The sequence below is a fragment of the Rhagoletis pomonella genome, unplaced genomic scaffold (assembly GCF_013731165.1).
Source record: "Rhagoletis pomonella isolate Grant_MI unplaced genomic scaffold, Rhpom_1.0 Rhpom_scaffold_00006, whole genome shotgun sequence".
Lineage (NCBI taxonomy): Eukaryota > Metazoa > Arthropoda > Insecta > Diptera > Tephritidae > Rhagoletis > Rhagoletis pomonella.
This window is the reverse complement of record NW_023458560.1, coordinates 43,176,173-43,203,339: the sequence shown is the minus strand read 5'-3', so window position 1 is coordinate 43,203,339 and position 27,167 is coordinate 43,176,173. Positions and strand designations below refer to the sequence as shown.

General features: G+C 35.7%; 1 protein-coding gene across 1 annotated transcript in view; it reads right to left on the bottom strand.

Moving 5' to 3' along the window:
• The window catches only part of LOC118740766 (protein sax-3), a 236,479-nt gene that overhangs the window by 170,303 nt on the left and 39,009 nt on the right, over window positions 1–27,167 (bottom strand). The window lies entirely within an intron of this gene.

Here is a 27,167-nt window from a genome sequence, read left to right as displayed (position 1 = left end):
TTTGAACCAGCCAAAAGAAGTCGAGTGCTTCACATACCCATAGACTTCCGGAACTTCTCAGTGGCACTTGGTTGAGAAATATCTCTCTCTGGACAGTAGTCAACCCTTAACTCTCCTACGATGAAAAACGGGGAACGATAGCTTGTATTATTCTGTGCCTGTTTGGTCGCCGGGGACTAGTTGGATGCAGTGGACTAAGCTACAGACTTGTCAGAATGCCGCACTCCGGACAGCGGCAGGTTACCTTCCTATGTCGGAAGGGCACAACCTTCAGAGCATGGCCATAATCGGAGCCCAATTACGACTTGCTGCATATACGCAGCTTCAACTGACAGTAGAGAAACGAGTTACTCTCACCCAGTTATGGTCTGGATATTGTAGCCGTCTCAACAGCTACTTGCCCAGATTCGACTCCATTACCACCAGTGAGACTCCGGCATATGGAGACTCCCCACACGACACCAACCACATCTTCACATGCCATCTCAATTCCACTCAACTAACACCCCTCTCTCTATTGTCCAACCCCGTCGAAACTGCCCTTTTCTTGGGCCTACCGTTAGTTGAGCTTGATGGACAAACCAAAATATGTGGGGCTTAATAGTGCCGCTACAACAACAACAGCAGAGTCGGCAATATTAGCACCATGGTGAATCTTGTTACAGCAAATCGCCCTTCACGAAGGTAGAAAGAACCAATAGCACAGAGGAATGTGAGTACCATGCCCTCCAGTAATGAGCTAACCAAATAGCGAACAGTGCGAGCTGCACCTTTTACGGATAGCTACGCAGGTAGATTTGCGACCTGCAGTGCGGCCAAGATCTTTACCGCAGCACACGACTCTCAACACTATCAAGCCACCCACCAAGTGAACAAACCCATTTTCATCTGGTCACCTTATCGCTCACAGAGGTCTTTGTGAAAGTACAAGATTCCTGTCCGCATTCTAAATCGGATCAGGGGCGGAGGAAGCCACCGTAACGGCACCGATAAAAAACCAAACGCACACATTATGCACTCGACCTCTTGCTTTGATATCAACACATCGAAAGATCATAGGCTTCATAAGTGACAGCAGTGAAAAATGGAAGATCCGAAAGGACCACTTCGAAAGGGTTTAATCACGAAGCAGTGAAGCTGGACCACCAGTGTGATAATAGTAAATCCATAAAGCTCTGCAATATTGCGACTGATAAAATAGCCTAAAAATTTTTTCCGAAATACGAGAAATCACATAACGACCTAGAGCGATAACTAACAGGTAACGATATATACTGTTTATGGGGAGTTTTTCTACGTTTCATTTGCTACATTTCGTATAAGATATACGTGATTTAGTGGAACCACTTTTTTTTAAGCTAAATAAGGGTAAATTGCAAACTTATGTATGGAAAGAATACTAAATTTCGGAATAAGCAAGCGATTCTGCATAGGAATTGGATAGTGGCATCCGCTGCGCATTTTTGTTGTAAACCAGTGTTTACATATAAAAATGTTATGATAATGTTATGAATATGAAAATGGTATTATTTCATTTCATTTCATTTATTTCGGTTCAGGCATTAGTACAATAAGATTCAATCTTTTATAGCACAGAAATGATAAAGTAAAGTTAATATTTATTTATGTATATATTGAAAATTAAATCTAAAATATATACAAACGCATATGACACATTAAATTAAACAGAGATAACACAGATACATAAAACTTATAACATATATACAAATATTATGGTATTTTAACAAGGCTCACAACCACTTAATTATATATTGTTGCAAATATGTAGATGGAAATAATTATAAAGAGTATTTTTGAAGTTGCTTCTGTTGATTTTGCTCCTAATGGTAGCAGGAATAGAGTTCCAAGTTCTAATAGCATTGATGATGAACAGTCTTGTGGAGCTCATAAGTTTAAAGACAGGTACAATTAGATCATAAGAACGCTCAGATTTTGGAAAAATCAGTTCTTCATAAAGGTAAAGTGGTTCTTTTGGACTAAACAGTTTAAAAAGAAAAATACAGTTTCTGGCTTTCAAATAATCAGAAATTTCACATCCTAGTAAACTATAAATATAAAAATTTTTGTGTTTTTCTCTTGCTTTTCTTGCTTTATTCCGACCATCGTACAGTTCCATAAGTAAAGTAACTCTTCTTCTTATCGTTTTGCCTGACAGGCTGTAGGTGTGTGTTTGGCAGGCTGTAGGTGTATTTTTGGTTAGTGTATTGGTGTTTTTGGTTTCAGTGTGTTAGTGTATTTTGAATAAATTGTAATAGAAATAAAAGAAATTGTAATAGAAATGAAAGAAATTGTAAAAGACAGGAGCACATGCCAAAAAACAGGTGATCTCAGCTGTAGGCATTTTTTGGCAATCAGCTGATAGTGTTTTTACTTATGAAACTGTACGATGATTCCGACACTATAGAAGTTGATGTTTTTTGAAATGTTTTACATTTTTATTTTTATTTGCCTTAACGTATGTAGTTCAAAAACAAATTAATTTTTGATATTCCAATAATTAGATTTGTGTTATAACGTTAGATAAATAGTTATAGTTTCCAGTTTTCATATTAAAATCCTATGATAATTCACTATTTTGCTACAATCTCCCTCACTACCAGCGGCAAATTAATTTTACATTCATTATTACTTAAACATCATATTAAATTTTGAGCTTTACAGTTTAAACGAGTTGAAAAATTAAATTTTTTTTAATAAAAAAAGACGTCACGGCACAATATTAGCAACAACCGACATGTCTGGCAATAATAAATCTACGTTTCTGAAGGCTAGTTAAAGCCGATGAAAAGAAAATTAGACATACTAAAATTATTTGAAAAATTAGCATTTTTAACTGTAAATAACGCAACCCGTACCACCTGCCAGATGGCCCCCACGCTAACCGAGGGAGTGAGAGTGATGTTATATCAAAAAACCAGCTGTACTGAAATTCTCTCTCGAAAACGATGCTAGCTCTTAGACTATTTGATTTAGACTGAAATAAATAAATAAATGCATGTATGTACTGCACACGTAATCATACATACATACCTACATATGTATGTACCGTTAATGCATTTGAACTGCAATAATTGTTTATTTGATTTACTATTGAAAAATGTGCATTTCATTTCCGCGAATTGAGTGGCAAACTATTTTCACAGCCATATGCAATCTATAAATGGCGTTTTAAATAATGCGGAAATTAAGGTTTAAAAAAGCGTAAAATTTTTTCATTGTTGAGAACGACATAGTAATGCAGTTAGACATATTTACGCGCATACAAAGTAATTGCCAAACATTTTTCCCTATGCAAAAAACAAATGCCATTGCACTAATTTAGCCAAAAGCAAATGTTTGCATCAAAATTTTATTCAAATTTTGTAATTGCGTTTTTTCACAACATACCATTACATATGCGCTAGGCAAATGTACACATATGAAAAGCTATTTGTGTATTTATTTTGTGCTTTCAGCGGGACATTGTAAGTGCAATTCGCATTTGTAAGCATTATTTGCGCAACTCCACTTTTTTGTTTTTGTTTGATGCCAGCATTTGGCAGACGAATATTTTCTTGTTTTGCCCTTTTGCCAGCATAAATAAAAGTTTGATTGAGACAGTGAAAAGAAAAAATTGTACTTGTATATATTTTTACAATTTTACAAATTTGTTGCTACACCACTTCGCGTGCGGGCGAGTATTTCATGCTTTTGGTGCGCGGCCATATTGGCGATGCAGACTGCGTTGGCGTCGCTGTCGCTGTCGTGGTTGATGTTGTTGACGATGATGATTTCAGTGTTTTGACTGTCTGGCTGCCGCGTTACAACTGCCATTTGGCTGTATTTTGCATTTCCATTTTTCAATCTTTGTTTCGTGTTTTTCTATTCCCAATGCGGCTGTGTTTGTTGTTTTTGGTCTTTTGGAAACTTTTATTTGGCAGCGCTTTTCCATTTGCACTGCTGCCATTGATCGATGGTCCTTAAAAACGCAGACTTTGCTGGCATTGTTTGAATTGCTGTTGCTTACTGCTCTTGCTGCTTTTGCTCTGGCGCTGTCCTTGTCAACACAAGACCACTTGGCTAAACAACAAACCAAAGCGACAAAAAAATCACGTTTTCGTAGGGCAACAGCAATCACTCTCCCCTATATAGAAAATTGCAATCAAAGTATTCGAACTGACTTCAAGCAAATTGTGGAAGACTTACAACGGAAGTGTCGTAAGCATAAAAAAAATAAAATATTGCATACTTTTAGGCGTTTGAGCTTAAGACGACTAGTGTACAAGGTTGTTGAAAGTGAAAGCAAAAGTTTTTGGCGAATTTTTTTTTGCTTCCCAGTTACCTAATATCATTCATTTTGAAAATGTCTCGTTTTAAAATGTCCAAATCCCACTGTTCTCTCCACACATTCTCTCCCTCTCTATCTCTAATTCCACGCATTCGTCATTGTCATGGCCTCGCCGGCGCTGTCATAGCCAACCACTCACCATTTCTCTATATCTGTGCCTGCCTGCCTGTCATTACAAAAATTGAAATTCAATTGAATTGAACTCAAATCAATGATTTATTTCAACGCCATAAATTTCATTCTCTCTCTCATTCATTTATTCGTATCCGTTTTGCAGCGCACTCGTTTGCAACAGACATCGAGCAGCATTGAACAGATTTTAGGCATCATATGAAAAATGACAACAGCATTAAATGGAGGCGAGAATAAGCACAATGAGCATAGCATGGAAAACATAGCAAACAACAACAACAATTTCAAGTATTAATCAAGAGCAGCAACGCGCCCGAAAACAAAAGTTTGCTAAAGTGCTGCTGGACTTGAAGTTTGTTTTTTGAAAATTAATTTAATGCAATTTGCGAATTTGAAGAACGTGCAGATTTGATGATTTAGCTAAATTTGTTTTATATGTAGGAGTGAAGAGTGCATAGTGAGTGGGTTTATTTCAGATTGAAATTTAATTATTTGCAAAAAATTACAACTTACAGCATAGGAGTGAAATTACGCAAATATACAATAAAAAAGTATTAAAAAAAAATAATATTACATTTTTTAAAGTTAATCAAATTATATGTATTTATATTCTCTATCAAATCGCCGATATTGTATCATACGATGTATAATAAATTGATTGCATTCAGCGGCCTATGGTGGCATCGATTGATCTGTGAGAAGGAAAACCACCAGTGGCATGCCTCAAGGGGGCGTACTATCCCCTCTCCCCTGGCTCATGGTGGCGAACGAAATTCTGTAGGTTTTTAAAACTAGGAGAATAAGGTTTGTCGCCTACGCCGACAGTTTAGTGATACTCTTCGCTGGAAAATTCCTTTCAACGATAAGTTAACTAACGGGAAATGCACTTGGTGATATCTCTAAGTGGGCCAACCAGAATAGACCAGGGTAAACCCCTCAAAGACAGAACTGGCAGCCACTTTTTCTCAGCAGAAACTAGAAACTCTCCGCTGAGTCAAAATAACTCAGATTTATTCTGGACTCCAAGTTGAATTGGAAAAAGAATTTAGGGAGAGCCAGGTAGTCTGTATTAGCCGGTTTGAAAACGCCCAATCTCAGAAAAGTTTTTAAGAACACCCTATCTCAGAATTCGGTTGAAGAACGCCCTATCTCAGAATTCGGTTGACGAACGCCCTATCTCAGAATTCGGTTAAAATACGCCCTATCTCATTTGAAAATATATAGAAAATGTGCAGAAGTAATACGTTTTTGAACCGAATTCGGTTATAGGGCATTCTTCAATCAAATTCTGACTGAGATATGGCGTTTTTCATTCAAATTCTGACTGAGATAGAGCGTTCTCCAAAAAAATTCTGAAATAGGACGTTCTTGAAAACTTTTATTAGATAGAGCGTTTTCAAACTGGCTGCTTAGATAAGTCGATCTTCCGCTCAGGTGTCGATATGTATTTCACTTTAAACCGCTGCATTTTTTCATCCATAGTTCAAAGAAGCCTACACATGAAAGGCAACCGATTTCGGGCATGCAAAAATACTGAACGAAATAATAAGGTGCCGACTCAATGGGATTAAAGCTGACATAGAAGCCAGAAGTGATTACATTACGCCTGTTTGGGACTTCCATACGAAAGTACCCATTAGGTTCCGGACCGGAGAATAATGGGATGCAGGACTGCCAGTAGCTGAGGGGGTATATCCGTCTAAACTGATGGTCCAAAGATAAAACAGGGATCCGGAACCTGCAGATCAGCTGATAATTTCGGCTACCGAACAACTGCAGTGTCTTCCAAGCTGGGATCTGCACTATGGATAGGGCGGCTAGTCCTTTACTTTGTAGTAGAGTTCCAGAAGGTAGAGCCACTATTCCGGGACATAGCAATATTGAAGAGAATGAGTCAGCTGATCAGATGGCCAGATGCGTCCCAGAGATGTCAATAGAAGAAGCGGAAAGCTCCGTACAACCACCGTTTAGTGATCACGTTAGGCCGCAGCTTAGTAAGAAAAATACAAGCAACATACTGAAACTCAATAGATCTGCAGTAAGAGTCCTTACCGTCGTCATTACAGGACACTGTGCTATAGCACCAACGCTTCAACGGTGGCGAATACCAACAAGTACTCTCTGCAGAGGTGCCCTGAAGAGGATGAGGAAGAGGAAATTGACCACTATCTGTCTCGATGTCCAGGTCTACCGACGAGACGACTCAAGCACGTGGGTTCATGCTTCTTCAACAGAGTGGGTTTATTTGGCTTACCGTTACGTTCGAAAGCAAGGAAGAAATGACCCCACTTTTACATATCCTCGCTCCGCCGGATGTCCGTTTGAACCAGTGGGGCTGTTCTCAAACTACTTGGCGACAAACGTCGTATAGCTATCGCAGCCTTGTGATATTCATAGCACACGTCGGTAATTTACCATAGTGATCCAAAAACTTCGCTTCATGGACAAAAAAGTGGAATCGGCCTTTTCGGTCCAAACTATTGCCACGCACGCACTTCTCGCCGCAGTGGTAACATTCTGTCGGGTGTCATCACTAGTTTCAAGACTAGTACTTTTTCATTTCCCATTAGCATATTTGGATATCCAGGCATCCCACAAAGGGTCACTGTTTTTAGTGGTAGTACCATTCTTAGACAGTGGTACCTTGCGAGATGCAGCAGCAGGAGGATTGCCGTTAACCAAGGATGAGGATTTTACTCGATCAATGCCATAACTGAGCGTTCCTAGGGAGATAACTGTTTCCTGAAGCGTACACCTTATAAGCATATGATTAGCCTCCGACTGTGAAGAGTAGGGAAAAGGCAAAACCAATCAGCTCCCTTATGGGTTGCGCTCCGGGAGACTTGTGTGATGGTTGGGCTTCCAGAATCCATGGCCTTGCTGGTGGATTAAAAGCCGCGTGGGAACTATCTGGACTGCAATGCTGAAGTTTATCGAATGATTTGGAAGTTTAACCCAAAATTCCTGCGTGCCGTTGAGTCCTGATGCCTACCTGGCGGTGTTTCGGAGAGAATTATTGCCTCCTCATTTATTGGGTTAGTCATCTTTTACGACAAGAATATGTAGTAAGGTATGCGCGTACATTCCAAACCCCCTAGCCCGCTCGCTTTCAGTTTCTCATATTCGTCGCCACCCAGCTATTTCTCATCCTGGTCTCTTACGTAATAAAACAATGCTAGATTTTAAACTGAAAAAAAAATCGCTTTTCCACTTTCAAACGAAAACTCAATTAACTTTATAAATTAAATATGCTTTCATTACTTAAAAGTTCCATTCAAAGTTATCCTTTCTTTTCGCTAATGAGTTCAACAAACGTTCCCTTTCTGAATTGATGGATAGATAAAGCAAGAAACAACAACAACAACCACAAGCTTAAGTAGAACAATTACACAACTGACGAAGTCACTATCATTAACTGCCACAGCTGTCGCAGCGATGCAGAAGAGTTCGTTGAAGATAAGTAAGTGAAAGAAAAACAAGCAAATTCATGAGGAATAAACAAGGATAATGAAGTTGAAATTGTGACAACGCTGGCATATATGTATCTACATATATGCATGCACTCAAAAGTCGGCGCAACAAACACACATGCTGAGACAAAAGTGGATATGTAGGGGTATGTTTGTAGGTAGGTGTTCGTATGCATAGAAGGCAAATATTAAAAGCGCAGTGGGAGCAGAAGCAGTAGGTGCGGTTAACAACGATTGCGACAGCAATAACAACAACCATATAGGTAGGAGCAGCAACTATGAAACAACAACTAAGAGCAAGATAACAACAACAGAAACAGCGTGAGCCAGCAGCCAACAATCAACAATGGCTCGTTGCAACAACAGCCAACAGTCAACAGTCACTAGGGCAAGACGCCTGGGAAAGTAAGTTTTACTTCAATTACAGCAGAAGAAAAAGAAGAAAAAAGCAAAAAGTAATGAACATGATGAGAATCAGGAAAAAAAAAAGTTGCATAGTTGATGAATAGGGAAATGCACTTGAATGTGTTGCTTGCTTGCAAACTCTTTTTTTATACCGTTTTACCTATTATTATTATTATTTGTGCAATTGTATGTTTGTATGTATGTAGGTATGTGAGTGTGTCAGCAGGTACAATACAACAATGTTTGCTCTCAAATTGCTTGCAATCAACGAGATTGCGTATTGTGTGTATGCACGTCAAGTAAAGCAACTCGCAAGGAGATCGCTGCACAAGCAAAGGATTAAAATGGCATTGTGACAACGCCATTTAATTCAACCTGCACACAAAACTACATAGAAGCAGACTGCTAAACTTTACTTTGACTACATTTGTATGTATATGTAGGTAAGTATGTGTGCGAATAAGAGCAGCACTCCATTTACCAACACACTAACTTGACGGCTGGCATTGGCACGCACACCCCAACCACTTTCATTCTACTACACACCTACATACTCTTTAAATGATGTGGGCATTTTATGAAGTGGGTTGGTGCAATCAACGTCGGAAATTTAAATGGAAGAAATTTGTTCCAGTTAATTTAGATCAAAATTGTTACGAAGAAAAAAAAATTTAGTAGGGAACGTTTGATGCAGCTTACTTCTGTTTAACATGTAGATCATAGATCCACAGTCTTGCCCATAAATTTCAATTGGGGACATTCCGCCATCTTGGATTCTTTTTTTTGGGTCTCCTTTGCGATTTGCAAGCTTATTTTGCAATTTCGTAAAAAAAGGTTTAATGGAAATTTTTAGGAAATTTAATTTTACACTCTTTTTTTTTATATATATGGGGCAATTCACGTCAAATGTTTCAAGCGCGCTGAGCGGTGCTAGGCGTTTTCCAAAATTTCCCATTTTCATGGCGAAAATTCGAAACGAAAATTTATTGTTAATTTTTCTCAATTATGGTTATTTTTACTTTTATTTTTAGGTATCTCAATCTTATGATTAGAAATCATTAATAAAAAAGGGACTTTTTTTATTTTTTTGCTTCCCCCATCTCTTTAATGGATGAAATCCATTTTGTATGAAATTTAACGTGCTAGAAAATATTTCGCAGGTGGGTTGGCTTAAGAAATCCTGGCATACTTGCCAAATTTTATTTTTTATTTTTCATTCATTTGTTTAATGAACAAATTACATATATACTAATCGAAAGCATAAAGCCTATAGAATGTATTAAAGAGATGAGTGAAAATAACTAACACAACTAATAACACAAAATCGTGTTTGCATTTTAAATTATGTAGTAGGTATAATCGATGTTCTGAACACTTTGTTAAAATAATTCCCTCCTTGAATCGAAAAGCATTGAAAGTAAGAAATATGTATTAATATACTTATGAAGATCCATTGATTTATTTTACACAATGTATAATTTTGTATCTTGTTATTTTTAGAAGATTATATAATTTTTCTATTACCAGTTGGATGCTTGTAGGTCATATAGCTCGAACTTTGAAGGGCCGTTCATCAAAGAAAAATGTTTAATTTAACCTTATTTGACAATTTAACCCCAATCACCCCTCCTTAACCAAATATCTGTATCGAAATTCTGAATCAGCATACATTTCCGAAAAATAAGGCCAGTTGCGTACTGAATTGGGGATTGAAAATTTTCAGTACAGCGAGTGAAAATTCAGTACTGTCCTTCCCAAATCAGTACGTCTTGCAATCGTAATTTTCGATTACTTTAGACGCCATAATTAAGACGCCACATAAGAATGCTTTTAAAGACTCACCATATTATGTTTTTTTATGCGAGAGGTGTTAGTTTGCAGGGCAACTATTCTCCAGACTGAGTTTCCACAATCAGCGCTAGCTCTGCACTCTCAACGACATTCCTCTCGAGCAGCGTTCCAAGGTTTATAATGGACCCCCAGGAAGGGGTCACTTCTGCCCCAACGTCAAATAGAATCTGTATTTTCAATGGGGCTGCCTGGGCCGACGCCTAAACGGCTGAAGACATTTCCTCTCGCATCGCCTTGCAAGACACCGAGGACTATGTTCTGCCTTAGTTTATGACAAACTTCACATCAATGAGAAGACCGAAGGTCTCTTCATTAAGCAGTAACAGTGCTAGTTGGAAGGGTTTCTCGTTATTCGATCCAAAAACCCTCTAGTCGCGCGCCAAAAGGTTGCGCATTTCCTCAGTCTTTGCCGACTCTGAGAATTGCATATCAAGCCAAGAATTAATATGGAGGGTCTTTATTAGAGCAACAGAAGAAAAGTCAAAAATTTTTAGTATTTTATCTGTCTGTATGTTTGTACGCACATCACTCGAGAACTAATGCATGTAACTCAATACAGCTTTCACCGGTGCCTTTCTGCAGGTGTAACTATAGGACAAAACTATTAGATAAATAAATATTACTATAATTAAATATTGCAACATGACTGTCAAAAGAAACAGATTTAAAAATGGTTACAGCCGAATTTTTTTTTTGAGGTTGCCACCTATTTGAAAATTTTAATTTGATTTAACTGATAATATAAATTAAAGTTTACTTTCGAAAATATTTTTATAGCGGGTTGCCATCTATTCGAGAAATTTAATTCAGTTAATAAGATAAAGTAAATACTGAATTAATACACCTTTGAAGAAAGTGTGCGATATGTAGAATCGAGTTAAAAGATTATAAATTAAATTTCCAGGATTAAATACCTACGACAAAATATTAACTAACACCCACATTCACAAAAAATAGGGTTTGTTTCATAAATCGAAAATTTGTTCTAAAATCTCACTTCATAAAGCTCTTTAGGTTTTCAGAAGTATCTTTTAAAATTTATCTGGCCTTCAAACACATTTTTTTTTTCTATAAGTTTTAAAATCTACTTGACAAAATGAACCTAGATTTAGGTTATTTATTATGTTTATTTTTTATGAATGACGCCACAAGAGGTTTGGGAGGGAGCCGGGTATTTGCTAGTTTCAAAATAAAAAAGTCACTTAAATATTCGGAACAGCCTACGACCGATCAATAAGGCCTGATAACACGAACACTTCGAATGAAAAAAAGAATCAAAAATGCATCCCTGCTGCTGCTATCTACTCAATGTGCCTTGATACATCCTAATAGTCCGGATTGCAAGAAGCAAGAAAAGCAGCAGACTTTAAAAAGAGAAATAACAACTAGAAGAGGGATAACAACTAGATATACTTAGCACTTATGCAGGTCTATGTGCTTGTACTTGTGGCAAATGCAACAGCTTTTGAAGAGGTAAGCACACACACACACACGTCCACAAGCATGAACACAAGGAAGATAGTAATCAAGAGGAGTTTACCACTGGAACAGCACCTGTCGATGCTCATAGCAATGGCTGTCTGTCTACCTGTCTGGCTGGTGGCAAGTTGAAAAGTGCGCTTGTTAACATTTCCCCTAATTGTTGTCGCGCAAGTTGCCAATGGCATGCTGCACACATTCACTGATAATATAATTGCAGGCTGAGGCTAATTGGTTGTGTTGCTGCTAGTTTGTAGAATGACTTCAAGTGATGGAAAGAGATGAACGTGTATGCAACTATGCTTGTAGTTGAAAATGTATATTCTTGCATTCATCGCGTATATCAAACAGCAAGCGATTACAAGCAAAGGCAAAATAAGTATAGAAATAGTACGAGAAATGTACACAATAGATCGGATACCTTCATTTAGCACAATTCTAAAAAACAGTTCAGCTGCATTGAAAATGATTGCAAATGCAACGACAACAATGCCTGTGCTTGCGAAAATTGAAAAAAAAAATCGACATTTCTGCTGTGCCTTAAGGCAAAGCATATTTTTTTTTAGAAGAATTAGAGCGCCTGGCGGCAGTTTCACTTTCCGATTGGAAAATTGAAAAGATGTCTTCGAAACTGACTGCGGGCGTATTTCGCATATTTTTCCGTGTGACAGCGCACGCCTGTTCATTTTTCTTCTTTTTATGCATCTTGGTTTTTTTTTTGCCTGCGACATTTGTGTCACCTGAATTCTTTGATAAACTGCTCCACCCCGATTCACTGCTGCTGTCTGCTCCAATTCACTTGTAGCATTATTTCTGCGCTTGCAGAGTATTTTCTTTACTTGCCATATCAGCTTCTTCTTTTCTTCGTCTGAATCTTTGTTTTTCTTCCATTTTTTATTTCGACATCATGCATCACATTTCCGCCCTGGCTGCGTGGCACTCCCAGCGCGATCACATTGATGCCTTCAAGTGGAATTGTAGTGTATATACGCAGTGGTGCACACACAGCACAATCATTTGAAACACACCACACACACACTCAAGCGCTTTGATGCACTTGTTGTTCGGCTCAGCGCCTAAAAGTAGATTGTTCGAAAATTGTCTGCATTGCGAATTCGCTAACAATAATGATGCTTGAAAGTAATTTTTTTTTGCCAGCAAGCGCAGAAGAGGGAGCAGAACTTTTGTGTTATTTTTTAAGCTACTGCAAAAAAAGACAACAAATCTCTGCCATTGAAATCGTTGAAAGTAAATCTTACTTGCTGCTTGTCCGATTGCTGATTTTGCTGTTGTGCTAGCCGCAGCAGTGGCTGTGTATCCACTTGTTATTTTGAAATTGCGCAAAATCACTTGTTATTGTTATTGTTCTGTTCATCTTTTTGTGCCTCAAGTGATTTTGATTACTCTTACATTGTTTTCATATTCCATTTCTTTCTAATACGTGCGTTCAAACACTGCTCCAAACTTGGTAAACCAGTCGGGTATTCTATTCTTTTGTTCCTTCTTTACTGCATTTTCCTCTTTTTTCCTAATGCTTGTTTTCATTGTTTAGGTTTTTTTCAGGATTCTTAATAATTGTTGCTACATTCATTAATTTTTCATTAAAAATCCCTCTATTTTCATGCATTATTTGCTTTGTTTTTCACTTCTAAAATTATTTTCTTGGACTTCACTTCAATTATTTATTTTTAATTTAGCTCTAGTCTCATCTTTTTCTTTCACTGAGGTCTTTCCTCTTTTGTTTATAAACATGTTTTGTTGCAGTAATTATTTTTTGCACCCTTTTGCTGCTTTCCATTTCCTTGCTCCCTTTCAAGTGTCTTGCATTGGTTTTGATGCTTGTCTGTTTTGTTTTTGCCAAGGTTTTCTGCATACATTTTTTTTTCTTTTTCTTTTTTCTTTTTAGCTATCGTGCTTTAAAGTTTGAAAACTAAATTCTGCATAAGAAAATGCTAAAGTAGGTATATGCGAAAGCTAGCTACATTTTGTTTGACAGATTTACTTCACTAGCTTGAAGCGTTTCAAAGTTTCGAGTAGCCAAAATCTCTATTTAATAACGCTTTGTAGGCTTTTGACAGTTAGGTATGTTTCCGTGCTAAACCTTTTTGTAAAACTTCATCATGGTTCTAAATGAATTCAGGCAAATTTCTTAACTAAAAATGCTGCAAGCATGTGCTTTGAAAAATATTTTCGAAATAACCAAAACCAAATTTGGATTGCGATATCTATTACGTAAATTTCTTACTCCAAAATTTAGGTGGCAACCCTATTCCAAAATACGCTGTAATGAATAGTACATATCTTCAGCGTATATGTACTGTGTATACATAAAAACATGCTGATTGAAATTAACAAAATAAAAATTTGTGTTACATAGAAGCATGGCAACCGTGATCGAAAAAATTTTCAGACGAATGTCCTCAACAATACCTTTCGTTTGATATCCATAGTGCAATGTTTTAGATAAACAGTGTAGAATCGAAAATAAGTGGCAACCTTGCACTATTATCCTAAGGGATACCATTTTGTATATAGCGAATTTAGGAGCTTCTAGATAGTGGAGTACAAAAAATTTTAATATTTAGCTGGCGCAATGCAAAATACTTTCACTAAACTACCTCGGATTTAGTCGATGAGTAAATACTTTCAAACTAAATACCTTTCCTCAACTTACCTTAACACCATTAACTTCACCTTACCTCAAACCAACATACCACAAACAAACTCACCATACCTCACTTAAACACACCACACATGATCCTACCCTAAATTTACCCACTCATCACACCCGTTCTCACCATAGCTCACCTAAACTCACCACACCTTAATTTGGGAAGTATTTAGAGATTTTAGAAATTCTCGGAATTTTCGCTGTATTAATTGCTTATGACATCGAAATTTTTTTCGATTTTTGAATCGATATGCTAATCTATATGGTTCTCGATATTGCTATCGATATTGTTATCGTTATATTTATCGATATATTCATCGATATTTATATCTATATGTTCACTGATATTTTTATCGATTAATCTATCGATATTTTATTTAAAAAATTTGAATTAACAGATATCTTCAGAATGACTAGCTTAATTTGGCATTTCGACAAATTCATTAATTTTCGTCATCTGCTGCATTAAGTAGTTATTTGAAATAGGTAACTCAACCAAAATATTTGAAATTTGCTTTTTTTGTAGCTGATAAAAAAAATACTCTTCAACTTATTTACTATCTTTATATTACTATATTTTTATAATATTTTTCCCATAAAAATACTGCAGCTTATTGTCCACAACTATGCTTTCTGCTGATTTTTAGTATTGTCATTGTCATTTTTTCATTCGCAATCCCAACTTCACTTTTAACGCAGGTTATCCTTACATACTATGTACATATGTATTTATATATTTTATGAGGTAACGAGATTACTACAGTGAATGTTTTGAAGCGTATAGCAATGGCGGAAGCAGTGGTATGTGGTTTGTGTGCGACAAAAATGGTTTTACGGAAGGTTGACTGCGCGTTGAGGGATGCTATTCTGAAGTACTTGCTACGCACTTCCCTGCGATATTGACTGTCTCGGTCATGCATGACCGGGAAAAGCAGCAAAGAAAAATATAAACATATGTAGAGGTTATTTATTTTCTTTCCTACTCAAAACGAAATTTTTCACTTCGATTATGGCTTGAAATATGCTAGCGCGCGTACATACATATAGAAATATTAAAAAATCGTGGGCATACATAAATATTTAACATATAAAAGTTAAGCAATATTTTTATGCCTAAGTACGACTTATTTGTATTGAACAAGAAAAGTCACTTCCACCCCACAAGCTATCATCTCAGACATTACGCTATGCTCACGCACAAACTATAAACTTAAGCTCATATCAGCGCTATCGGCTATACGCTTGTTATTGTTGTTTTTGTTATTGCTGCTTTTATGCTAATGAAATTGCCAAGATGCCGTAACGCGCATACTTTTTGCAGCGTCTGCCACCCTCAAGCCAACTAAATATGTAGTATCTGTAGTAAATATCTATGTTGTAAGGCAAACCAAATATCAGCAAACAACTTTGCATACTTCAAGGGGCATCGAGTGGGTACTTGTTGTTTAGCCGCTGGCTGGTGATGCGTTGAAGTGCGTGTATGTACATAGTTGAACAATATTTGCGCATCTGCATTGTAGCAAGAAAATTTTTTATAAAAATTGCTTGCAGCAGCGCTGCCAATACTAGCTTAGCGCATACATACATAGCTTGGAAGAAAAAATTTAAATGTGCTTTGTAATCAGATTTGTCTTTGGGGCGAATGTGTATGGGTGTTTTAGCCGCCATAATGATGAGGGTTTATAATAAATGATTGGAAATGTTAGCAGGCACTGATTTTTCTCCCCCCTCTTCCCACATGCGTAAGCCGAGGAGGAAGTAGTGAAAGTGTTGGGGGCATAAAAGAAAAAATCAAGAAATAAATTCCAGTCACACCCCAATGCTTATGTGCTCTAGCCGTATGCCATTCATAGTTTGCAGGGGTCACCCAAAGCGTCGAGATCAACTTTCAACTTTTGGCGGCGCGTTTGTGTGTTACGCCTGTAAGCATTGCGTTAGCTCTACCTGACTGCCCTCAGATGTGGGCCAGCATCCATCTACATACCTTCCCTTCCCCCTTAGCGCTACTCACGTGCCTTCGAAACTCGAAAACTTCAAAATTTTTCTCTTAATTTTTTTTTTTTTTGTTACGCTTTGCTAAGTGTAAAGTTTTGTATGTCCACTTCGCCATGGCAGGCATATAAATTGAAAAGTTTTAAAATGGCCTGAAAGTTAACAATTGTTTGTGTTTTTTTTTTTCAATAGTTACAATTCGTTTATTTCTTATTATTTTTTTTTTGTTTTTTTGTAAATTCGTTTCACTTTTATATGCTTTTGTTTGGTTTTGCAATGAATTTTAAAACGACTTTCAGAATTCTTGGTCATGTCATTTGCAAGTTTTAGAAGTTTGCGCAGTATATTTTCATGCTTTGGATATCAATGGAAATGGATTTCGAAACGCTTTAAGTCAGAAATATCCTCAGTAGGATTTCCACGTTTGTTCGTGGTCAAATTCATCTTAATTCATCAGTTAGTTTAAATATGTAGCACAATATCAGAAAAAAACAGATTCAAGAAGGTTTTAGTTTGAAAATACTTTTGTAGAGGATTGCCACATGTTTTAAAAGTCGAACTTAGGTGAGTTATGTAAAGTACTAAGATATGTGTTTCTAGCGAAAGGGTATTTAGAAATCTATAGTTGAAACATTTGGAATATTTTTGTGTTGTTTTATGGGGGTTGCCACAGGTTTAAAAAGTTAAATTCAAATATTTTAATAAGCTAAATGAATGATTATAAAATTGGTATCATTGAAGAGGTATTCGAAACTGCTTCATTTTTGAAACTTTTTTATAGGGCTGCCACGTGTTTAATACACAAAATTCAGCTTAACTCATCAGTTTACACAAATAGATATCACAATGTAAGACTAAAGAGACTCAAGAAGCTTTTAGTTTGAACGTACGTTTGAGGAGGGTTGCCACCTGTTTGAATAATCGAATTTAGCTAACATACTTATGTACAAGTTATGTACTTTTATTTGAAACAAACGGTTCCGTTCTAATCTTTGTATAAAACAGTACATGGAAAACTTCAAGGGCTCTGAGGAAGTTCTAAATATAACTTTTTTTTAACAAAAAAAATACGGGTATTAAATATTTTTTTTTTTTCATTTAGAAAAATCCTAAGGAGCTAGAGCTTAACAATTTAAACTGTTTGTCCCGCGTGTATTTTTGGACCACCCTAGTGCTCGTATGCCGGATCGAAGACAAAAACAGCGTTTTTTCCATCCACCATTGAAAATGTTTGTTGTATTTCTATAAGAGATTCTTACAAAACCAGCCTCAAGCAATTGCTCAATGGATTTTTATTAAACAAAAAAATCAATTTTCAAACGGTACTCGTATATGATTAGATTACAATATTTAAATTTATGCTTGCATTTGTATGCATAATTTTGCAGACTTCTTTTTCTCTTAACATATATGTATTTACATTTTATTTGATAAATCCACTTTTATGTTTGTACATAAAATTGACTTGAGAGACAAAATCTTAAAATCGGAAATATACTTTTATTGCGGCTTAAATGGCCCACATCACTCGCCTCCCACACCGCAAATAGCCAAAGAAACAGCTACTGGGTACGTGCTATAAAGTTGACAAGAGCTACTTGAATTTGAATGTTGAGATTTCTTTGGTGTTGCCATATTGTTAACTGTTTTCTTTGCACGTAAATACGGAAATATAAAGAAGAGATAGAGAGGGCAGCCAGCGGGAGGTGGTGGCATGCAACTCGCTCGTAAAAAAAGAAATAAAAACAAGCGCCGTCATGACAACAACTTAAATACCACAATAAAAAGGCAACAACAAATGTCTTTCATTGCACGATATAGATGGCGGCGGCTGCAGACAGCGGCTATGCGACCGCAATAAATTCCTTTGCATGTTTGGTTTTTATTTGTTTAATATTTGCATTTCATAAATATTAAATTCCGATCGAGGCCCCCAACCGCAGTCAAAACTGGCAAGCGAGCAGGCAGAGTCAGCCAGTCGAGTTGCCAAGCATAGACGTGCTAAGGGTATGCATATCCAATTTTATACAATTAATGGTAGGTATACACAAAGGCGCTGAAATAGGGCTAAGAAGCGAGAGTGGGAGCAGCAAAAGTAGTCATTGCGGGGAAGTAAAGTTTGCATAAGCTGAGGTTAATAGCAAAATTCCAGAGCTACCAACAAAGTTCTCATCTAATTTTGTTGAAATTATAAACAACGTTTCGTGCGTCATTTTGTAACATCGAGTTAAGAAGAAAATTCCTGCGAAGCCTTGTTGCGATGTAGTTCAGTTAAGAATAATACAAATCATTGATTTCTATTTATAGAACAGATATTGACATAAGTGTCATATAAAATGTGGCTAACCGTACCAGGCTACTAAATCAATTTGCTAAACTATATTTTGGCAGCTCTACTACAAATATTTTTGTGTGAATGAAACTAAGCCTCTCGAGCAGAGTTGCAGTAAATATTTTCATATGTGGTTGAGTTGGAGGAAGTGTGTGCTGTGAGGCATTGTTTTTAGCTTTAAGTGACCTCTGGTACAGGAGTATAACAACCACCGATTATCAGGCTTCTCTCCCGGTCGCTACGAATTACTTCTAAATCAGGTTGATTGGGTCTCCGAGACACGGTTACTCCCAGGAATTCAGAAAACAAAAAATCAGAGACTCGTTTTTTCAGTAAATATTAGGTCGAAACCTATGTTTTAGAAAACTAAAATTCATAACTCAAAATCCATAAGTCAAAATTCAAAAAGGAATCAGGCGGCACAAAAAAAAATTATTTTGCGCAAACTTAAATATTTTTTCTGCCGTCTAATTCCTTTCTGAATCTTTACTTATGAATTTACCAAAAACATTTGGAGGCATATCCAATTATTTGGACTGCAAACACAACATAAAAACTGCTAAATTTTTGCTATGAGTTTTGAAATATTTATTAGCTCTCGCCTTTGTTCCGGAGGATAAAGTAAAGGATGCACCCTGCGAACTACATTCACTTTCCTGACCACATAGTATTTTAGTTAGCTAACCGAGGGCTGGGAGGAAGTACTCAATTCACAAAGTTGTAAAATCATTCTGACTGGCAGTCTGTCGTGGGCAATCAAAGGACTTTATTCAGCTATATAAGCGCCAACTCTCGCTCTGTTCGAGTACTGTTATTTAAGTAGGAATTAAGGCGGAATGACTTATTATCGTTTCGGACATTGATGAGCTGCAATCGATTCACCATTTACTTCGTAGCTGCCCTGCCTTCGCAAGACTAAAGCTAAAAAAATATTGGTGAGGCCTATCAACTTGGCTCAAACCGTGCCATATTGCGCCCTATATTACTTCACTGCCACTTTTGAAAAATAATAGTATTTCAATACATTTTTGTGAAATGCTTCGCGTGTACTTTTTTATCATCAACTAGATTTTTCTAGTTTCTGAAGTTTATACCACCAATTTACCTTTTTATACCCGTGCGCACTTGTGCACAAGGGTATTATAACTTTGTTCACATAACGGTTGTTTGTAACAGACAAAACGAATCGAGATAGATATCAACAAATGTGTACATAAATGATCAGAATGAAAAGAGAAATCGATTAAGCGGTGAATGTCTGTACAACAAAAGCAAGGGCACCCACGAGCAAAATGGACAGAAGAACCTATCTGCACTCGGGATGAGCAACTGGCACAATTTCGCACAGGAGAGTGGAAATTGGAGAAGCTTTTTGGTCCCGACGTAAACCGACAAACCGTTATAATGCGAAATAAGAAGAAGAAGTGAAATTTTCATTAAGAATAAGTCAGCTTTGTTGTTTGTTTTGTTCCGATAATCCTCCTAAGGCATTCCTCATACTGCAAGTCTTCTTTCTCTTTGAGTAGATTATTCAGAAGTGCTATCGCTAAGCTTCAAAAGGCCTGATTTTCAGAGATTTAACTGGTACTGTTGAAAACGGCTTCTGCGTCCAAAAAGACAGCTTAATATTCGCTGTGTGATATAAATATTTTTCAATATTCGAGATTAGACAGAAAGCTTCTAGGCTTATTGTCCTAAAATTTTTGGATTTACATATAATTGAGTTCAATAGCTGCTTTTAATTTCAGAATGACGTGGTCCAAGGCGGAATGCAGTGGTAACATTCTGGACAATATATAAAATGTTAAGTGAGTCCCTAGCGGGACTAAGTGCTTCCATCAAATCCAGGTTTGAAAAGAATGTTTTGTCTAAGCTTGGCGCTGCTTTGTACTTTTTTCAAAAATTATTAACCCTTGGCAGATATGCATATCATACACACACACTAGGGCGCCCATCGAAAAACTTTTTTTTGAAATTTCAAAATTTTGCCCCCTAATTTCGTTTCTTATTATGAGAAATATTATTGCCTACTTTTATAGATTTTTTTTTAAATCATTTAGAGGTCGCGACCTGTCAGTTTAGGTCAGAAAATACGGGCTTGGAGATTAATTAGTTTTTGAATGAATATTTTTTATTAGATTTGAAAGTTCTAATATCTCGTGAGAAGGGGATTTATAGGCCTTTAAAATGATGTATGTATAATAATCTATTGTCAGACTTTGATTTATGGGATGTTTCATCGGGCAATTAAAAGGGTATTTTTTAATTTTTTTAACTGATAGGTACCCCTTACTTGCAATGGAAAAAAATTTCGAAGTTACGCAACTTTTCTTAAATACAGCCTTGAAATGATGTGCGAGCGTGTACTGGACTTTTATATCTTTTGCGCAGTATGGCTAAGGAATTATTAATACTTATTCAAAATTTATATATACAATCGCTCTTAAAAAAAAAAATGGTTTGTCAAAAAATTTTAGGAAAACAGCAGTTCCATGGGCACCCTAATACACACATATATACTTATGTAAGCCACGCTGGAGATAACACTTCTATATTTAACGGCGAGAAGAAATCGAGTTTTGAAGTCAATAAAATTAAATATATTATACTTCGTTCTAATATTCACTAAAGTAGCTCATTAAAAACGACACACTCGTACATACATACATATGTGTAAGTAATTGCATTTTCCATATATAAATAAACAAAATTTAATACATATCTATGTAGGTATATGTGCATATGTGCATTAAGATATAGGCAGCCAAATGCCTAATATTACCTTGCCTTTATCAGCCTTCCTGTCTCAATCCCATTTTTCATTGCTAATCTCCTCAGTGTGCAAGCGAAGCGCCACAAATCACATTCAATTGTCTTCGATTTACGATGATTGCAAGATGAAATAAAGCGAAAAAGGTAGACATTTAAATGTAACTTAGTTCACATACATCTTCAACACATGCACACGAGGATGCATGCACCGAAAACTTCCACCCATATTAAATACAACTTTATGCCATCAAGTAAGTAAGTATCTTAGTCAATTGACAAAAGTCGATAGAAGATTGTCAGCATTTATTTGAATCAAATAAATTGGATTTGTTTCTTAGCACAAAGTGATAGCAAGCATCTGGGTTGGCGAAAATATTAATTTCACTCATAATACCTTGAAAGAAGATTGGAGCGCACATGCACACAAGTAATACATAAATATGTTTATAGATGCTTTAGTATATGTATGCCTATAAGTCCCGTAATAACCTGCATTTAATGGCGCTTATATATATATATACTTGCCTTTTCCTCCTTCTCTTCGATGTAATTTGATATGTCGGAAGCGCATAGCACCACAACTTCCATCTATTTTTATTACCAAATTTTACCCCCGAATAGCAACAATGTTCATAGATCTTAGCTTTTTATCGCCACAAAAGAGCTTGATTCTTGTCAATTTTCGCTACGGTAGGCAGACAAATTTTTATTGGCTTATATAATAACTAATAGCCTTTGTTTGATTTTATTGCATTTTAGGTAGATATCTAAGCTGGCAGTCATGCTTGATGAAAATAGATATTGAGTGGGTGCATACTTATGTACATAAACGCAATTTTCTCGGTTCCTTCTATATATATTTTTTCTATGCATTCAACTCGTTTTACTTAGATATTTTCAATAAATAAATACGGCTATGTAGACATGAAGGTTTGAAGAAAAAAGTCAGCATTTTTCGGCGATTCTTTCAGCGTTTGTCGCACTTCAATGGATTTTCTGGAATTTATTTTAGGATTTCTTGGGATTTTTCGATAAATAAAATTTACTTTTACATAATCGTGAAAAAAGTCTTATTAATCTCAGCTACAGTTCGTAGGGTCTAAGATGTTACGCAGTCTTAGTTTAGTCGCATGCGTATTCCGATCCCAATGCGCCCTGTCCATTTGATGGTAGCTAAATTCCATTTCACAATCATCTGCAGACTTTGCCTGATTTGAGGTATTTCCACCACTGTTAATCCGTTTTTATTGAAAGATATAGACTTTGAAATATGCAGCTCAGATACAAATGAACCTCTGCTGCCAAGATATATCCAGTACGGACCCGTTTCGGGCCAGCTCGCCGTGAATTTCGTTACCATGAATTTCTCTCAGCTCAGAAGAACTGAACTTAATCTAACTTGAGGTACTACACTCCAAATTCTAGTAGTAGAATCGACCTTTTAATTGGAGATTAGTCTAAACGAATTGCCCCACCTTCACTGCACTTGGTTTCTCAGCCACCCTTAAAAGGAACATCTGCCTTGTGACATTGAAATAATATATAATGCATCCATGTCTGTGTGTAATATTTTCATCAGCGTAGCTCACTTAATCTCAGAACACTTTGTGAAGTACCCTAGTTCATAAAACGATCAACCGCCACAGTGCCACCTAAGTGGCAAAAATCAAAAAATTCGTTGTCTGCAATGTGAACGTGTTTGGTATTTTTGTAAAGGTAATTTATCCACTAAAAAGAATTGAATACAAATTTCCCTATAAGATGAATTATATGCCGCCAGGAAGCCACTAAATTCGACAAATTTTATACTAAGAATTTTAATAAGAGCATAGCCATGCGTAAGCTCTTCACGGAAACAGTGGTCGAAAATTCATTATTTGAAATAAAATTTTGTTTGACGTTTTGTATTTCCACATAGGTAATAGAGAGCTACAGGATTAGAAATTTTGGACTAAAATTAAACGCAGGGTGTCCCAGCGGCATTCCAGAAAAACAATTTTTTTTATCACAATTTCAAAAAATGGTAAATTTTAATGGAGGGAATAAAAAATATATGTAAAAATGTGTTATTTTTTTATTATTTGATTAAATAGTATGGGTCTTTAGTTTTCGAAAGAAGAAATAAAAACCTGCCCATTTTTTGCACTTTTTGAAGTAATGTGTTTTTTGCTAATACATAAAATCATTTTTTTTTTAATTTTTTGTCAGTGTCATCAGCTCTGCATGATTCGTTCTATTTTCAAAAATGAAGTGTCAGATTAAAAAACTTGATTTGTAGACAACAGTGGTTAATTTTTTTTTAAGAGTTGCCACCTGTTAAGAAATTAAATTAAAATTTTTAATAATTTAAATGAATTATTAAGAGATGGGTGTCAATAGAAATGTGTATGAAAAGGGTTTATTTTTTAACTACATGTAGAGGGTTGCCACCTGTTAAAAAATCAAATTCCATTGGAACTAAAGGAACTAGGTTATTGAAACCGATTGGTATCACCATATGAGAGCCAGACGAAAGAGGTTTAATAAGGTTTTAGCTTGCAAATACTACGAAGAGGATTGCCACTGTTTTTAAAGACAAATTTAGTTAAACTAAAATAATAATTGGGTCAAACCAAAGGTTTACGACATCGTTTTTGTTGTTTTATTACAATTACATACACTGTCAATCAGTGATTTGTTCTGATTATATTCCTTTTAAATTACTAGACTCTTAAATTAACTCAGGAATGTTTTTACTCTTCATTTATTTCCTGCTTAATATGTCCAATTCCCTAAATTAAAGTGAATTTGATTTTTTAAACATGTGGCAACCCTTCTGCGTGTTGTTTAAAAGTAAAGCATTTTCAAAACCATTTCAATTGATACCCATATTGTAATATCTAGTTCATTAAACTTATTATATAATTTTAATAAAATTAGTAACAGGTGGCAACCCGTTAAAAAAAATAAAACTTTATTGCACATCTATAGGCCCAGCTCGGTCATTTGACACCTCATACCTTTATAAATGCCACAAGAGCCCAAATTTTCATATTCAAATTGCATTTACAGTGAAATAATGAAAGTTATCCAAAAACAAATTGCAGTTTTGAATTTAGCGTTTTAAATTTTACTAAGAAGCGAATTTTTATTTAAATCCGTGCATAATTCTATTTTTGTCCACATTTCATATGGAAGGGAAGCACTGTGTACCGGTTCCATGTGGCATATACCACTTTAATTCAGTCGAATTGTGAAAAGCTATTAATTTTTAGCATGGTGGCCAGCTATTTTTATATATTGCAGTTTGCAGGCCTCAGGGTGTTGTGGAGTCGTCGCCATATTGAAAACAAATTTACCGATTTTCAATCCTCTTTTGACTGTACTATTTATCTTTGCTGAAATCGGAAAATTTTTTAACAAACATTGTCTTTGTATGAACCCAATTAAACTTAAAGGAAGGTGGTATTTTTGTACTTTTTTTCGCAAAGCAAAGCTTATGAGATCTTTCAAAGTTTTAGGAACGGGGTCCAAGCATAATTGGGTATTTAATGCGGTTTTTACTATTTCATATGGCTGTTTAGTGTAACTCCTACTGTCCAATTTTCACGGACATGCATATTAGCTGAATCGACCTAAATACAAAAATGATGCCTAATTTAAACTTGAACAGCCTTCAGCAACAAGCTGAAGAGTGACGCATACTTAACTCAAACAAAAAAAAAAAAAAAGATACATCAGCTTAACCTCGGAGTTCTCTAAGGCACAGAAAACAATGAGAACAATAGCTGAAAATGAAAATCGCTAGTACTCAACGCGCGCTGGATAGACTATAATTCAAAGTAACACAAAAGTCTCGCAGTGCCAAGAACACAACGGAGCGGAACAGAAAACAAAAGAGCTCAAAAGTTTGGGCAATTGAGAAAAAAAGTTGTACAAAATAAAGAAGAAATATCAACTAAAAATAAAGTAGAATACAGGAAAAAAACTAAGTAAAAGTAACAACAAAAAATACCAACACACAAAAACCATATACATAAATCCAAACACATACAAAGCGTAACTAGAAGCATTAAAACAAAAGCTGCTCGGCAAAGTTAGCCACGCACGCAAAGCAAGCAAATGGTATAAGGATATAAGATGAGGATATGAATTTATGTGCTTTTTATATGTTTGTGTGTGTGTGTGTGCTTGCGTGCATGAAGTTAGCCGTGAAGCGCTTAAGCTCAGCATAATAATGCACAAGAAAATAGTCGAAACAACGTAAGAACATACGTACATAATTCAGCGTATTGCAAGCTGCTGTATTGTTGTTATTGTTGTTGTTTCTTCTTTCTATTTTCTTTTTTAGTTTTTTTGTGTTTCTTTTTTTTTTTTTTTTGTTATATCTTGCCTCAGTACGCTGCTGCCTATGCTTTGTTTGGCTCAAGAGGCTGCTGCTACACTCCAAGCTTAGCTGAACTTTTCTCCTGCTGATATATTTAGTATAGCCGCTCACTTTTTATGCACTTAATAACAAAGGCGAAATAAAAACATGAGAAGAAGAAGAATAAGAATAAGAAACAGCAGCGGATTGTGACTAAAGAACGAGAAGCGAGGGCAAGTTGGAAAATTTAAGTGAAAGGCACTCTTCTTGTAGTGGAAAAAAATTGGTAAAAAAGTAGCTATTAAATATTTTTGAAGCATATTTTAAAGTGTGTATTTGTGTATGTATGTAACTGTGTTTTGTTGCATATTATTTTTGGTGCACATTTTCCCCCTGCTTCAGTTTGTAAAACGCCTCGATGGCACAAAACAGCTACATTGGCAAATTATGAATTTTTTAGCAGCGCTAAAAAGCGCCTTAGAATATACTACAAAAGCAGTTAGAGCGCCTTAAAATATACAACAGCGGATTAAGTTGCTTTTGCCAAGTTTCCAAGAAGTAGAAGGGCTAAAGCTTATAATGTAGCTTAGAGCAGAGAAGATTTTATAAATTTTTAAAATATTTAATGTGCCGGGAAAATAGATAGGGACGCGATATTTTAAAAAGTATCAACAATTTTTTTTTTGTTAATTTTTTATATTTTTTTTTTTTATGAAGCTAAAGCTCACTATCAAACAAAAAGTCCGTTCTCAAACTTTGTACGAAAATTCGGAAAATTAGAGAAAATTTCGTCAAAATTTCAAATTTTTTAATAAAATGTTTCAAAGTTTTTGTATGCAATTTTTAGCACAAAAAATTTTAATGCAATAAAGTGCAAGTTTAAATAATTAGGATTTACTTATTAATTTTTGGTAGTTTTTTTTTGCATGGAGGAAAAAGCACAACACGCGTCACCAAAAACAAAATGCCAAAAATAAACGCTAACGAACTTGCAATACAATATAATGGGCTATAAAACCTAGACTTTTTTTAATTCTGAATAAAAAGTTTAACATTTTGATGAACATTTAATAAATCTTATACAAAGTTTCAATTTTTGACTTACAGGGTTTTTTTCGATAGTGAGCTATACTTCTATAAAAAAAAAATAATAAACATTAACTAAACAAAATAAAAAAGACAAACAACCAAAATTTGTTGAAAAGTCGCGTTCCTATTTATTTGCCCGCTACTGTACAACTTTCTTAGTAAAAGTCATCTTCGGACTAATTTGCCTTACAAAAGAAGCTTTTCAAATAGAATGGCTATGTAAAAGCGCCAATGGCCATATAGGATACCAAGTATCTACATATTGACACTAATAAAAATAT